The sequence below is a fragment of the Odontomachus brunneus genome, unplaced genomic scaffold, assembly GCF_010583005.1.
Source record: "Odontomachus brunneus isolate Ranch 3 - 2012 unplaced genomic scaffold, Obru_v1 Obru_scaffold_019, whole genome shotgun sequence".
In the NCBI taxonomy this organism is placed as follows: domain Eukaryota; kingdom Metazoa; phylum Arthropoda; class Insecta; order Hymenoptera; family Formicidae; genus Odontomachus; species Odontomachus brunneus.
Window position 1 is genome coordinate 1,633,426 of NW_022639469.1, and position 15,343 is coordinate 1,648,768.

The 15,343-nt window shown below is 46.3% G+C and overlaps 1 protein-coding gene across 3 annotated transcripts in view; it reads right to left on the reverse strand.

Annotated features, from left to right (window-relative positions):
• Positions 1-15,343, reverse strand: part of LOC116841865 (ecdysone-induced protein 74EF) — a 241,750-nt gene that overhangs the window by 212,923 nt on the left and 13,484 nt on the right. For all 3 annotated transcript variants that reach the window (XM_032810299.1, XM_032810301.1, XM_032810300.1), the window contains exon 2: positions 13,835-14,801. The gene's annotated coding sequence lies outside the window, so the exon portion shown is untranslated. The remainder of the gene's footprint in view (positions 1-13,834; positions 14,802-15,343) is intronic.

Genomic DNA, 15,343 nt, shown 5'->3' on the forward strand with positions numbered 1-15,343 from the left:
AGTCAAGATTTTTTAGCGAAATTTCACTTCAAAAAATTCAAAGAGAGAACAAACATTAATTAATATTTCGGGACGAATGAGTGTGATTTGCTTGTCCGTGTGTCGCTTGATATCTTGAAAATAATGTACTTTTTATCGTAAAAGTTCATCACGATTTAGTGTAGAGTACGATTTAGTGTAGAGTACGATTTAGTGTAGAGAGTCGGAAAAACCCGCGAGAAGGATTTAGGGCCAAGGGTGAGGCAAGTAGTAAGGCATCGCGTTTGGTCGGACAGACCGCCACAGCGCGCCGCTAATGCAACATTCACTGCGCAGGTGGTCGACGCGATCGCCACGGATGGCGGAGCGGATTCGCGAGACTTTCTAACGAAAGTGCAAGTGTTTTCTTTCTTTCAACCGGCCGCGGCGACCGCCGCCGCGTAACCGTCCCCGGCTCGCGACTTTCGCGCATTTTCCGCGGTTCCCTGCCGAGGTCATCGAACGCTTCCGTCTCTGACTGTCACCCGTGCTTCGATTTTCGCGAGCAGTCTTGCACGTTGTGACTTCGACATATTCAATAACCTTTGCAACTATTACAACGTCTTATTTCGAAATCCTAAAGTTCTCGCGGGATAGAAGAAACTTAAAGCGCGAGATTTGAGATTTATTTGTTTAATAATGCTTTAGAAGACTTGACTGCGTTGACTGAAATGCGTTTTGTAAAAAGAAGACCTGGCTTAATAACAGTATTCACACTCATAACAGATTCATAGACGAATCTTATATTTAAAATGGCCTTCCGCTACCAATTTTGTTTTCTAAATTTTTGTCTTTTTACGTTCACTACATTAAATACATTAATATAATGTAGTTTTAGCAAAAAAATTAAAAGTTTTATGTTTGGCGCCAAAAGGGTAGATACTAATATCCCACTAGGATTTTTAATTTTACTGAATGCCAAACAACTGTTTATCCGATTGAATAAGGTTATCGTTAATGGTAGGAAAAATATATGTCCCGTTGGTAGCGAAAAGATTAAGTTCATCTTCAGATACAGTATAAATCGTTTTATTAGCTAGTACAGACTATCTGAGGATGAACTTAAGATGATCTTAAATATAAGATTCGACCATGAACACCTAAAACCGTCGAGTAATAAAAATTGCAAAGTGCAAAAGGTCAACAAGCGCTCAAACTACGAGTCCGACAAAAGAAACAAGAGGGTCCTCGCGGCTCACACATTCGGAGGACAAGCATAGTCCACGAGGGGCGTTACGGCCAAGTCGATTTAGGAAGTCCCGGTTGCGGCCTTCGCCCGTGACTCGAGAAGCGAAAATTTCTAAGATCCCAGTCGCGGAGCGAACGTACGAGAACCGCCCGCGGCGCTCAGTCAAGGCCCACGTCGGGGCCTCGCCGTGACATAAATATTCGGGGGCCCTCCTCGAAAGAGGGGGCCCGCTCTCGGCCCCGCCGAAAGAGCTGAACTTGAGAACGCGCGAGAGAAAGGGGACCGGGGAGGTAAGGTGAGGTAAGGTGAGGTAAGGTGAAGTGAGATGAGGTGAGTCGAGGTGAGGAGACGAACGAGAGAGATACGCGTAATCGCACGGTGGCAATGAGCGACCCTGAAACGGCAAATTCGGCGATTCAACCGTCATCCGCTCGAGAAACTCCTTTCGTCTATTTTTAAGAGCACCGACAACTACGAAGCGGCTCGCCCCGACGCGCGCGCGGAGAAGATAATCCGTCACTCTCGCCAGTGACGTAATCTGAAGACGAGCATTGGCTTATGAGCGAAATCTCGAGCCGCGCGCAGCACACACACACACACACACACACATTTCTCACTCTCGGTTACTGCACGAAGCATTCGCCAAAACAGCGAACAACGTCGCATTCGTGAGTTTCGTTACTAATCATTACGCTCATTACTTATAAACTTACTAAACTTTGAATTAGCGCGCGTAAAGTCCAGCTAACAATCCCGAGCACACGTAACAATGCAACTTTATACTCACCGAGCGAGATCGCGCGTACAAATATGTGTCGGCAATGAAAGCTCGACGAGCTCCAATAAATCCCGCTCGTTACTTTCGCGTGAGACTCGCTGCTCGGCGCGAATCCAGCTGAAAAAGAAGAAAAATGACGCAAGCATTTTTCTCCCGACGCGAAGATACGCGCGCGATTTAACGCGCGTCGTTAAATTCGCGGGTTATAAATCCGCGAGTCATATACGCGCGCCGTTTTCTGCGCGAAGCATCTTGTCTTTAAAGTTCACGTTTTGCGCACATCCGATGAAGCGTTTTCTCATTAGAGACGGCGATAAATCGCAGTGAAATCAGTGACGACCGTTTCAGCGACTTTTGCAACTTGACATATCAAGAAATAAAGCGCGCGATTCAAAATTGTTCAATCACATTCGACCGTAGTTACGCGAGAATGATCCAACCCACATGAAATATGTCTCGAGGGAAATACAGATGAAAATTTGACACATGATTTAAAAAGACTGCACTGAGATTCTTCGCAATCGTCCAACAATTCAAGTACGGTCAATTTTCTTCTCTTTACTCATTGGCAAGCTTAACCATTAAAAAATGGGCAAAACAAACGCAATTAGTTAAAGTTTATTAGTTTATTAGTTTAAAAAAGTAAAAGTCGCACTAAAAGCTGTTTTTAATTAACTTTAAACGCTCATGAGGTTTGGATCTTTTTTTGTCTTATGCAGAAAGACATATGGACTATCCATTGGTGACAAAAATTCAAAAAGCATAATTTTGTGGATTATGCATAACTATCTTGCATAACTGTGGCCATCTGAAAAATTCGTTGCGTTATTATGCGCGGGACTCGATGCGAGAATGAACGAGTGCGATAAGGATGCGTGCGGAACTTTCCGATTCTTTCGCGGAAGATTCTCTCGAAGCTCGGTCATTTTCAGAATCGATCCAAGATGTGAAAATTCACGACGGAGTTCTCTCCCGCCGTCGCTCTGCGCGACGCGACGTGACACACCAAGCTGACGCGTAAAAAAAACTTGCGCGACCTGATAGCGCAGTTTACGCTCGCATTAAATCCACGGCACGCCCGTACCGCATATACTTAAGCGCACACAACTGCATGTTCGCGAAGCGTTGCATCGCGCTCGCGAACGTCACCCGCGAACGCAACTGCGACTTTCACTGCGGCCGCACATTCGTCTCTCCTCTCCCTCTGTAAACTCTACCATAAATTCGGTAACTTCCACGCCTCCTCGTGCCCCTGTCCTCCTTCGAAGCGACGATTATTCACACGTATCGCGCGACACGGCCGAGAGAAACAAGAGCGTGTGATTTGTGCGTTCGCAAAATGAGAAGTACATTTTTACGACCGAATGAAGTGATAACACGCTACTCTTCTTTCCAACGATCGAAAGAAAGTGTCTAACATAAATTAACCTTGTCGCGGAAGTTGTCGATGTTAATTCAATTTCATGTGAAGGATTGAGATTTCTTTTTTATGGAAACGAGGTGCATTTGAAAAAAGGAAAAGGAAAAACGTTCGTGAGACGCGCGATTCGCGAGGTGCACGCTTTTGCGTGTAGAACTCGGTCGTACGAGACTGAGCACTCTCCCTTTTCACCTGGCCAGGTGACAAGATTCTGATGTTATCGGGGAGAAACGTGGCAGATCCAGCGACGGGTCAGCCTTGGCTCGATCAAGAACCAAGTGAAAAGTCGTTATCGCGATGATGAAGACTCGCATAAATGCGATACAAGGATGGACTAAGAAAAAATTGTTGTGGTATTTATGACCATAATTCTACTATATTTAAATGCTATTTCTAATTACTACTACGATTTTCGTGTTGGAGTAACCAACACGAAATATGGTTGGAATAAAAAATAACTATGATTTTAGTCAGATGAGCCATGTTTTTCTCTCAGTGTAGTTAGATTCTAATAACTCGCACTTGTCTCATCTAAGGATATCTTCATGGTAAATGCATACACGTCTGCTATGATTCGTTGTACGAAGAAACACGAGTCTTTCACCACGAAAATGTTGACGGGTGAGTCTCTGAGAACTTGTCTCTGTACCTTGCCACGTCGTAATATCTACATTTGTCCCTTAAAATAGATTTCCACAGATATTACTTTATCTCTATAAATAATAATTATATTCCTAAAATAACTCTATGTTCGCAGACATCATTCCACGCGCGCGCGTGCCCCAAAGTACAGGGAATTAAGGGAAACTGTCGTTAAAGGAAATTGCCATGTAATAGAAGGAGTATACCTTCCTCAAACAACCAAAGCTTCCCGAGCTTCACGTGACTTCAATCGATTCCTCGCGGACAAGTTCCTCGGGGATAAGTCGTAACAGTTCGACGCTCTGAATGTGAGAATGACTAAAAATAACGGACAGATGGTAAAAATAATACGAACTCTAGCATGTGTGTGCGCGTGTGTCCGATGCAAAACGCGATATTATTATTAATACGGTGCCGAGTACGACCAGGTAACGTGTGTAGTTTCCGCTTCTACCAAAAGAAAATGCTTGAATTCCTAGATTTATCGTGGCGTTCAACGTCGCAGAAAAGAAAAAAGAAAGAAAGAGAAATGGATATGAATAGTATTTCACACTATATACGCGATGCGACAAGAAATGTTTGAAGATTGCGCGACACAAGAGCTCTTCGTTGCCGAGCGGCTTTTACGCAAAATGTCAGAGCAAAAAGAAACCACAAGGATCATCCTGGTTCAAAGCTCCGGCGTAAAAGCCTGGCTTAATCCCAGCTCTCTGATTAATGTAATTCATGGCAATTCGCCGCGAGAGATAAAAGTTTTCGAGCGATAACAACTTTACAGTTGTACTTTTCGCATTTACGGTCGAGTGCAGCGGAGACACACAATCCGTAGAGCCGCGCGCACGGGACTCAGTCGTTTTTTAAGACTACGATACAAACGTAGGCACCGAGAGCGTGCCGTAATTTACCGTCAATTCGACGGATTTTTGCTTCACGGAGATTTTCTGAGCAGGCAAGTCCGCGCTCTCTCCTCCGCGGTATATACACCGTGCATGCACGTGAGGCGCGTGAGGAACGAATTTATTGTCACTATTGATCGACGGTGAAGGAAAGTCGCGCTTGCGATTCGAACTCGTCGATTGGACATTCTACATCGGCGCGAATCAACGACGCGAATCTCAGGGTCTTCCGTGCGCGAGCACAAAAATACACGTGCGATTTTGTCACGAGGTTTACATCGAAGCTCACGACACACAGCCGGAAATTGCTCAATGACCTTAAACACAGTCGTGCCGCGAAATACCGACCGAAATGACGAAATGACGAAACGTAAAACGCGCGTGTTCCTTTGGTATCTCGCGGATGAAATTATTGACAGACGCGCGACACGGGCCATTGGGAAAATTTCAACGACGTCGTAAAGAGAGTGCGAAGTCGCGTCTCAAGTCTCGAGGACTTCTTCAGAGAGCGCGACAGGATCGATTACATGATCTTGAGCGAGACGGCCGGATGACTTGACCAGCGGGAACAGGAGGCAGAGGGGGGTGGGAGAGAGGAAGAGAAAGAGAGAGAGAGAAACAGAAGTGAGGGGACTGAAAAGATAGGGAACGCACTCTCACTTTTCACCTTCCGAAAACCGAAAGCCGCGTTCTCTTTTTCTCTCTCGGGCGCGACACGTCGACACGACCTACCTGGTCCGGTGTTAATGCACGTATAGTGGGCCAGTGTCAGGCAACGGCGTCGGCTTTTGGTTATTAGCGCGCGGCGGATTTCGGTGAGTCAGAAAAGTGTGACAGTCGCGCATTCGCGCGCAGGGTCATCGGCCGGTATTGAGGTCAATGTTAAGAGCCAGGAGGACTCCGACGTTGATTGCCTAATGCCGCTTGTGTACGGCAACAGGCGATAATGAAAGAGCGACACGTGGACATGCGTGGGCGGTAAGGGGTAAGCGAGCAATTTCGGCTGACACAACGTTACTCAACCTTGATACATGTTACGATCTGTTTTGCGATACATAAGCGCGACTTTAGAGGAAGGCGGACTGGTCGCCTCCAAAATTCGATCAAATGCGTATGTCACTCAGGTACGATAAAATAGTTATACTCCGGTTTGTTTCATAAGGCGGACGAGTGCGAGCGCGGCTCAAATAATGGACATTAACTGTCAACTAATGACATGGAACGATCTGAGCGCCGAAAGGGTCTTTTATATTTGACCATTTTTGTCGTATCTATGAATCTTTTTCTTCTCCTCTCACTTTGTTGATGAAAAAAAACTATTATTTCCAATATTTGTACTTATTATCCGCGTTCCTCTACGGTTGCGTTTCTTTTGGATATTTCTTGCACTGAAAGCACCATTCTACCTTCTTTTGGCATGCAATGAGCAATCAAGAATAACGCTTTCGGCACGAAAGCGTGTAAAACAAACATAGTCTATGTATAATCGTGGTATATTTGCAAATAAAGCAAATAAAGCAAATCGCAAATAAAGTATCTTATTTTATGCCTTAATCTCTCATATTGGCTAAAATGTCAATAAAGAGTTGATGGAACGCATATGGAACTGATTATACACTATAGAACAAAAGTGATTGAATGAATGACACTTTGCTTGAACGAATAAAATTCATGGAAGCAAACATTCAGTCGATTGAACGAATTACCTAGTTGCTGTGACGAGTTATATATTTCAAATAATTCAATGATTGTGATTTAGTCAGTAATTATGCCAGTATTTCTTTGAAGGCAGGTATGACCACCGATTTTATTCACCCAACTACTTTTTTTCAATATAACATGCACTGAAAAAAAAATATTTGGTATCTGTAACTTGTGTACACACACACACACTTATATAGAAATAATTACTATAAAATGTGTTAAATAGAAAAACATTTTTCTTACTAAATTTTACTGTAATGTTAGAATAATAATTTTATACGCATACTACTATACTACTATTTTATTACGAAAATATAGTCGGGGCCAAAAATAACAGTAATTTTAGTTAAATCAACCATTGTTTTCTCTCAGTGCGTTTGTGATTATATTTTAAATGTTTTAATTTTATTTGAGATGTTGCATAAAAATATTCGCGAATATTTTGCAAAACGTGTATCAGTTTACTTTCTTCGTAGGACGCTCGCACCTCATTAGGCGCGAAAAGGTTAAGAGCGTCGTAGGAGGACACGGGTAAGAATAGGAAATCGAAAGAAGGAGGGGAACTTTGAATTTCCCCCGCGGCAACGACACCGGTCGGAACCTGCACTCTCTTGTGCTTGCATCGCGCGGTAAGAGAACGTTCGTTCGCTCTTAATGTCCGTGCCTGGTGACCCGTGGTGCAAACTAAACCCAACGGAGAAAGTTGCCGGATACTTTCTCGTAGCTCCGCTTGCTCCTTGCACGCCGACCGATGCAATCGCTTAAACGTCTCCATCCCCCTTCCTCCGCAATTGCCCACCTCCCTCCTCTTCCCGCGCATCGACCCGAGTGTTCGCGAATGATGCTTGCTAGGCACTTTCGATTAATTCGATTTGGACCGCTTTGGATGTAATTATACTCGATCTTCGTGATCCGACACACGGCTCGACGCATGTCTCGAGTCTAATTGCTTTCGTATTGAAATGCACGGATGAAATGGTACATGAGCGAAGAAATCGTTCGGATTAGAAAAAGAGGAACATACTCCACGGTTCTTTTTTCTAACATTATTAAAGCACCACTCGAGAAAATTACGTCATCTCAATACGATGTGTACGCGAATCAAATTTTAATCCGTAAAGAAAAAATATAAATCAAACGAGAAGAGAGAGAGAGAGGGAGAGAGAAATGTAACGATTACCCGATAACCAACCATGAAAGTCGGACAAATGGAGGGAGATTGGTCGCCACTTCGGTCACGAACGGCCGGACGATTAGAAACAGAGTGCTCGCGTTTCGCGGTGCCAAACGGGCGCACGCTTGTGGTCCAACGGGACGCTCGAGAATGGAACGGCCAGCTCGTGCAAAAAGGCCGATCCATTCTTGGCGCGTCCAGTCTCTCTCTCTTTCTCTCTTTCTCGCTCTCTCTACAGCGCGAGACATTCAGCTCTTCGCGCGCGGTGCAGCGACTTGATTTACTCGTCCGAGGGAACGAACTCGCCCGCGCTCGTGCCCGCTCTCGCAAAGGTAGGTAGGTAGGTAGGTAGGTAGGTAGGTAGGTAGATAGGTAGATAGGTAGGTAGGTAGGTAGGTAGGTAGGTAGATAGATAGATAGATAGATAGATAGATAGGTAGATAGATAGATAGATAGATACAGCCGGGAACCACCGAGCTCTATGTATAACCGTGCTATAATACTCTCTCTCTCTCGCTCGTGCGAGCGCGAACGCGAACGCAGGTTACACACCGGGCGGCTCACCCGTCGTAGGAAAATCTCGGGGCCCTCCTACGCTCGTTCGTTAACTATTCATGCTTCGCGCATAGCCCGCGGTCGACCGTGATGAATCGGAGGTTACGCAGCCCCCGGGGGGAAGAAAAAAAGGGATCCAGCCCCGGCATTGCGTTTAACCGTAAGTCACCGCCGGTTCCGAACGCTGGACCATCCGTCGTTTTCGCCCGATGCAATATTAACTCGGAATCGCGGCGATTCCTTCGCGGTACCCTCGCTCGCACTCTCGTGTCTATCTCGGTGAAACGTAACCTTAACGATTCCTAGGACATGCGCTTATGTGTCGTTTGCGAGGTGAACGAGGGATGTGCAAGAATAAATGAAATGATTCATGGATATAATCTAAGATTTTCAGGAGTGAGATCATTATGGTGTTTTCCCGTCGAGCTTTCGGTCTTCCTCCAAAGAGTAATGACTAAGAGGGCAATAAAGATTACAAAATTAGGAGGAGGTCGAAAATAACGGAGACCATTACTCGCAAATGCGCGGAGAGAAATCCTCGCATTACTACTCCTCGCTCACAAGCTCGAGAGGACAGTCCTTACGTATATCGCGTGCGTACGTGTGGCGCAAAATAATTTGCAGCAATACTCCAAGAAAGCGCATGAAATTCACGCACCGAGATATGCGTATGAAAATATGATACATCGCGCATCCAAGGATCAATAAGCGTTGCACAGCGACAGATGGGGAAAAAAAAGTGCTCGAGCAATCAAGATTTTCGAGGACGCGTCTTCGCGATGCAGCCGACCGTGACGTAGCTTTCGTGCAGTAAAGCCCGCGTGACGTCACTCATTCGATGACGTGTGGTCAACCGCGGTCAATGCACCAGGCCGGCGTTTCTTGCAGGGCACTATAATGCTCGGTTCACTGGCTCCGACGTCGTGTGCGTTCGTTCACGTACACGGACCGCGCGCCGCGTTGCACGTGCGCGCGTTACACCACAAAATACCGGGTGTCCGTAAGGTTCGCTTTTTGCACGCGGTGAGAAAACTCGCTGATTCGCGAGAATTTCGCGTCGCCGCGATCCGACCGCGACTGTAATCGATGTCGTATCGTTGCGCTGCTCGTCAATTCGATCGTTAAAACGCTACGAAAATATTTCCGTATATGCAAGGAGAAATAGAGAGAAAGAGAGAATGTTGAAAAACTCTACACTAAGAACAAAAATACTTGAAAATTTATCTATGAGATAAAAGTTTATTTCATAGAAATAAATCTTATAACTCATAGACAAATTAAAAAAAAAAATTTTTCTCTCAGTATAATTACGCCAAATTTTATTTCGGTGATGATATCGCATGTGTCTTCCTCTCTTACTCTCGCAAAAATTAATTTTTACTTCTCCTAAAAAAATCTGTCTTTAATTTCTTACGTCAGATGAGATCATCATAGAAATCCGCGAAGTAGAAGAAATCATAAGTTACATGAAAAATATAATATAGTAAATAGAATCCTTCTCCTTCCTCCCAAAATAATGTTGACACAACTGATTTTCTACAATTAAACCACAAAGACAATGTTGGTATACCGAGACTCTCGGTGGCGGAAGCTTAAATCGACAAAATTGAGGTTAAGTCCCTCGAGTTTTCTCGGTCAGGACGTTTCTTATCGGGAAAGCCTGCCTATGGATATCGCCCGCACTTACAAGAAGGTGTAGGTGCAGTTCGATCAAGTAGTAAGTGGCGCGAATCATCAGGCAAGTAGAGAAACCGGCGACGTGGTCGGCCGTGTCCTGATAATCGATGACAATATGCGCACAGCCTCACTCTCTCTCTCATACATACATACACACATACGTACACATAGAGCGGACATACACGCAACCGTGACCCGCGAATTGTTTATGCAAAAAGGAAGCGCGCGGTTGGATTGCGCGTACACCGTGGAACAGAACGCGTTCGCGTTAATTGGTAATTTTCTAAAATTGCGGCGTGCACGAGAGGCTGCGCGTCCCGGCACGCGGAATAAATAGCTTCGTTACTGTTGCTAACGACTCCGCGTAGTAGAGATAGAAGCAACCGTAGCGGCAGTTCGTAAATCAATGAAACGTTTCTTTCGTTTCGTTCTCATGCATTACTTAGGTGCAATAACGATTATACGCGATCAGTACAAAACGGTAACGATGATGGCTCTCTTCGAGAGCGTGCTAATGCACGTCCGCGCTGATGCACTCGCGAGTATGCGCGAGTAAAATACAGAGCGATACTTTTGCGACTGGAATTCAATACCACGGAGACAAGCGAGAATTTCGGGAGAAAGTCCCGAAGACAAGAATGACTCACTGCACAAACTTCTACAAGTTTCACACGAGAAATTTCGTGTTCGCGATTTGTGTATAATACCGTCAATAATCCACGAAGCCTGTGAGGTTTCGTCACCACGAAAGGAACGTATCCTTTCTGTTCTCGCCATTAAAAAAGAAAATAGGTGTGCGCGTATCTAGAAAGCATGTGCAACTTCGTTCATCGAAGCAGATGCAACTCCGTGTTGCGTAAGCCCGGCAAAAAGAAAGTATTACGGGGCATTAATCCGCAAGAATGCCCCCGCGAGAACATTGGTAATTTAACAGTGGCGCATTTAAACTACACTACATACACACATTATCGATACGATAAGTGCGTTCCTTTCGGGACGAAAAGTTGCAAAACGATATGTCTCGTTGAAAAGATACGCAAGATATATCTCATGTATACTTATTTGGCGTGGTTACCTGGAGGCGAAGTGCTTCAGTAACGAGATTAACGGATCGCTGAGTGATCGACTGCGCAATGGAGGATACGACAAAAAAAACATTGACAACTCTCATTAACGGAGATTTGTGTCCGAACACACAGAGAGACACAATGATACGATCCGGTGCGGAAGTGTCTAACTTAATACACGATAAACATTCGCGAGTGTAAAACGAGGAGTAAGAGGAATCGTTCGTAACAAAAATAAATCTCGTTTATATCACTTCTTTTTTCCAGATTATGAAGTCGAATAGCTTGTTAGTATTCTTTAATATGACTATCCCTGCTTTTTTGCGAGCTATTTTTTTCTTCTTTTTATTTTTCCGAAACAAACGTGGACTCGCGTGCGGAGAGTCGAAAATTAGGGAGGAAAGGAGAGAAAGAAAAATTGTGAGAGAGAGGAGAGAGACAGAAATAAAAAGACAGAGAGAGACAGAGAGAGAAACAGAGAGAGAGAGAGAGACAGAGAGAGAGAAACAGAGAGAGAGAGAGAGAGAGAGAGAGCGCTGACTTGAACTGAGCGCAAGCGAGCCGTAGGTAGGCCGCGGCAACGTGGACAAGCGAGTCGAGTTGAGAGGCGCGGACGGGCGGTCAGAGACCCCGCAGGGCCGGCGCAAACAGAGAGTACAGCATTACCCACTCGCTCGCTCTCTATCGCGAGCCTGGACCCGACAATGCCGCGATAATCCTCCCTGCGATCACGCCGCCTTTTATCCGGCAACGTGGAAAAATCTCGCACTCGCCCTCTTCCCTTTTTGCCGAGTCAATCTTTTTTTTTCCTCCTTTTTTTGCTCCTTCTCTTTCTCCCCGCGCCCCCGCCCGCGTCACTTCTCTCTGTCAATCGCTCTTTCGTGCCTCTCGCCTCGCCGATAGAGCACTCCGCGGCTGCACGACGCAACGCCCCGTCGCGTTATTTTCTTCCGTTACCGTTCGCGTTAAAAAAAAAAAAAAAGCGCGAGGAGAAAGGGAGGAGAAGCGAGCGAAAAAGCAGCTATACGACCGGGGATCGCAGCGTCGCTAAGGTGTGATAAGATGTTTAACGCGTCACTCTGCTCTTATCGCCGAATTTTTACGACGTTCTCCACATACATATATGTAATAAACAAACAAACAAATAAATAAATACATATGTATATATGTGTGTATATATGTATGCATATGTGTATTTCTCTTTCTAAAGAAAAATTCGCAAACTTCCTACGTGACACCGGTGTGTAGAACTTTCACTGACCGAAAACTCGTACCGAAGAAAGCCTCGGTGCGATATAGACGAGCACCTTCCGCCGTAATAATTAGCATGCGCGTTAATTATGCGAATTTTCACGCGAATCGCATCGGGACCCGCGCGAGATCCGTGGAAAACACCTACACGATGCAAGGGAGACCTGCCTGTCGTGCTTTTTTCGCGCGGCGCGAAATGAGAGGTGTGCGTATAGCTACGAGCGACCGCGAGGGACTTTCTCCATGATACGCGGCCGTAGTGCACGCGTGTCTTCGAAGTTATGATTTCCGCGGTGCTCCGTAAATACGCGGCCGCGACGGTCGTGCATTTAGAGCACTCAGCCGTGCGAGCTGGCGGCGACGGACTGGACGCGGAATCGACTTTAATTTCGGCTCCTCGACTTTCTCTCGCGCCGCGATAATTCACGGGGCCGCGTACGCTCGGATGATTCAAGCTTCACCGACACCGTTCTGCAAAGCGAAGCACTGTAAATCACCGCGAATTGTAAAGAGAAGCTGCCGCGCGCGCGCGCCGTCTCGGCGCGCATTCCCCGACGAAAAATAAGGTGTAAATCACGGTAAATAAAACACATCTCTCGAACACGTTTCAGACATTCAGATAGATTTCCGGAAATGACGAGTGGTAACTTGATAACAAAAGGAAAACAGACTACCGGGAAATACATCGAGATGAATGGCCGCGAGTGTGTTAATATTTAAATAGATTCAATACACCATGAGACGGCCCGCATAATGGAAGTGCGAAAATGCATACTTCCAAAAGCAATATCGGCTTGTCAATCAAACATGTCGCGATGTATCAAACCTTGTGTGCAATCGATTGACTCTGCGGTGACAAAACGTATAATTGTATGTATGAAAATTAAAATATTTCTTCGGCGGGTCTCGAGGAGGAACGCCTCGAGCGACGAGACGCGAGCGGATAATCGCGGAGAAACTACGATCGAATTTATCACGACGAAACGCCAATAAGAGTGAATCGCTCGAGTTCGCGGCGAGGGGCGCGCCGGCGAAAAATCGGGTCGGCGCTTGCTCTTTCCGCGACTTTCGACCAAAACTTTCGACGTAGCCGCCGCCGCCGAGCCGAGTCGGTCCTAGTCGGCCGTGTTGATCCGCCGGGTCAACGATCCCTCTTCGCCCCGATTTCACCGTTTTCGCCAAAAAGCGCGACGACCACAACGGTGCCGTTCACGCTACGTTCACGGCGATTTTCGAGTAGACCGCGGAAACCGTAAATAAGAACGGAAACCTAACACCACCGTCCACCTCCTCCCACTACCTCCTCCCCTTTACCCCGCAGAAGCCATGATCTACCTCCAGGTATCCACTAACCTCGCTGACGCGCACGCGAGAGAAAAAAGGAGATCGCGAAAAGCGTAGAGTTGGTGAATCGCGACGTCCTTATTTCTTTCACGCACTTATTGACAAGAAAAAGCACTCACCGTTCGACGACGCGCCCGTGACATCTGGACGATGCTTCGCACCGGCTTGGTCCGCTCGCTCCGCACACAGCAGCAACAGCAGCAGCCGCGGGACGATCACTTGTCCTCTCCGAATCGCAATTCACTTCAAGTCACCACCTGACAAGCGCGCACTCTCACACACTCCCGTATATATATATACATATATACATATATATATATATGTATATATATATATATATTTCCTTTCCGTCGCGGTGGAAACGCCGTATCGTAATCGCGCTCCGCGTCCACCGGCCGGTGGAAAGGGTCTGCCGCGTGCGACACGCGTCGCGCACGATCGTCCCGAAGGGTCACGCGGAAGGTCGCACGTAGGTTGACGGCACACACTGTCGTCGGTGCACGCGCACCTCTGCCGGCCTCTGATCCCGCTGCGGTTTTCGGCGTCGCGGTCCGCGTGCGGCCCTCGCCAGCACGTGGTCTCACCGTTTTCGAATCGCTCTCTCGGCCCTCGCTCGAGGAGAGGAGTCCCGCGCGCGCGTCTCGTATGTCTGTAATCGCGCGTCCGACTGAGCGGCCGAGTACTCCCGAAGTCGCCGGCTTCTCGCTGCTGCTCGCGCCGCTCTTCCTGCTCGCCTCGTCCTTGTCGCGCGCGTGTCAGCCAATCGGCGCTCTCCGTCGCGCGCTCGCGACGGAGCATGCCGCTCTCGTTCCTCGTGGGCGTCGATCTTCGTCGCACCATCGCTGGTGGATTTGTTTCGCTCGCTCTCGTGTTTACTCCTCTCTCTCTCCCCCTCTTTCTCTTACTCTCTCTGTTTATCGTCTCCTTTTTCAGTTTCGCGCGCGATAAAAGCCAACGAGCATTTAGAAATGCTTAATTTAATAGGCTATCGGCACTTTTATCCGGTCAATATCAAACGTTTGCACTTTTATCGTTGCACCGACGTTACACGACGATGCCGGGAATGAGTAAGAAGCCAGTGTATCTCTGCAACAATAAAGAACGATGCAAATAAATATGATGTATACTAGAGGAGTGTAGCGATTATTTCAGGGCTATTGTTTACGAGAGGTAGTCAACGTCACTATCAAATCATCTGCCAAGGATTATAATTGGCTCTAACGTGTCGTGTCAGCTGACACGAAATAAAAAGAAATGTCTTCTTCTTTTATTAAGCTGTACAATAAATACAACAGTTGTCTATCACTATTAAAGTGAATCGATAATAATAAGTGTACGATAAGGATGCCAATTCGACACGTATATTATTCACTATTTATATTTGCTACTAACATATTTGCGATATTTATTTCTTCACAAGATTCATTTTTGACAAAAAACACGCGGAGCGATATCGATGGATGCATTAATGGCGGTTACTCGACGCTAAAAGATCGAAAATGACAGCGCGATTAATGATGTACGCAAAAATGCGCAGTAAAACGGTGTCGTGGTCCGACAAAGACGCGCGCTTACATATCTCTTTCTTTCTTTTGCTAATAGATTGATACTACCTTCCGAAATCGGCG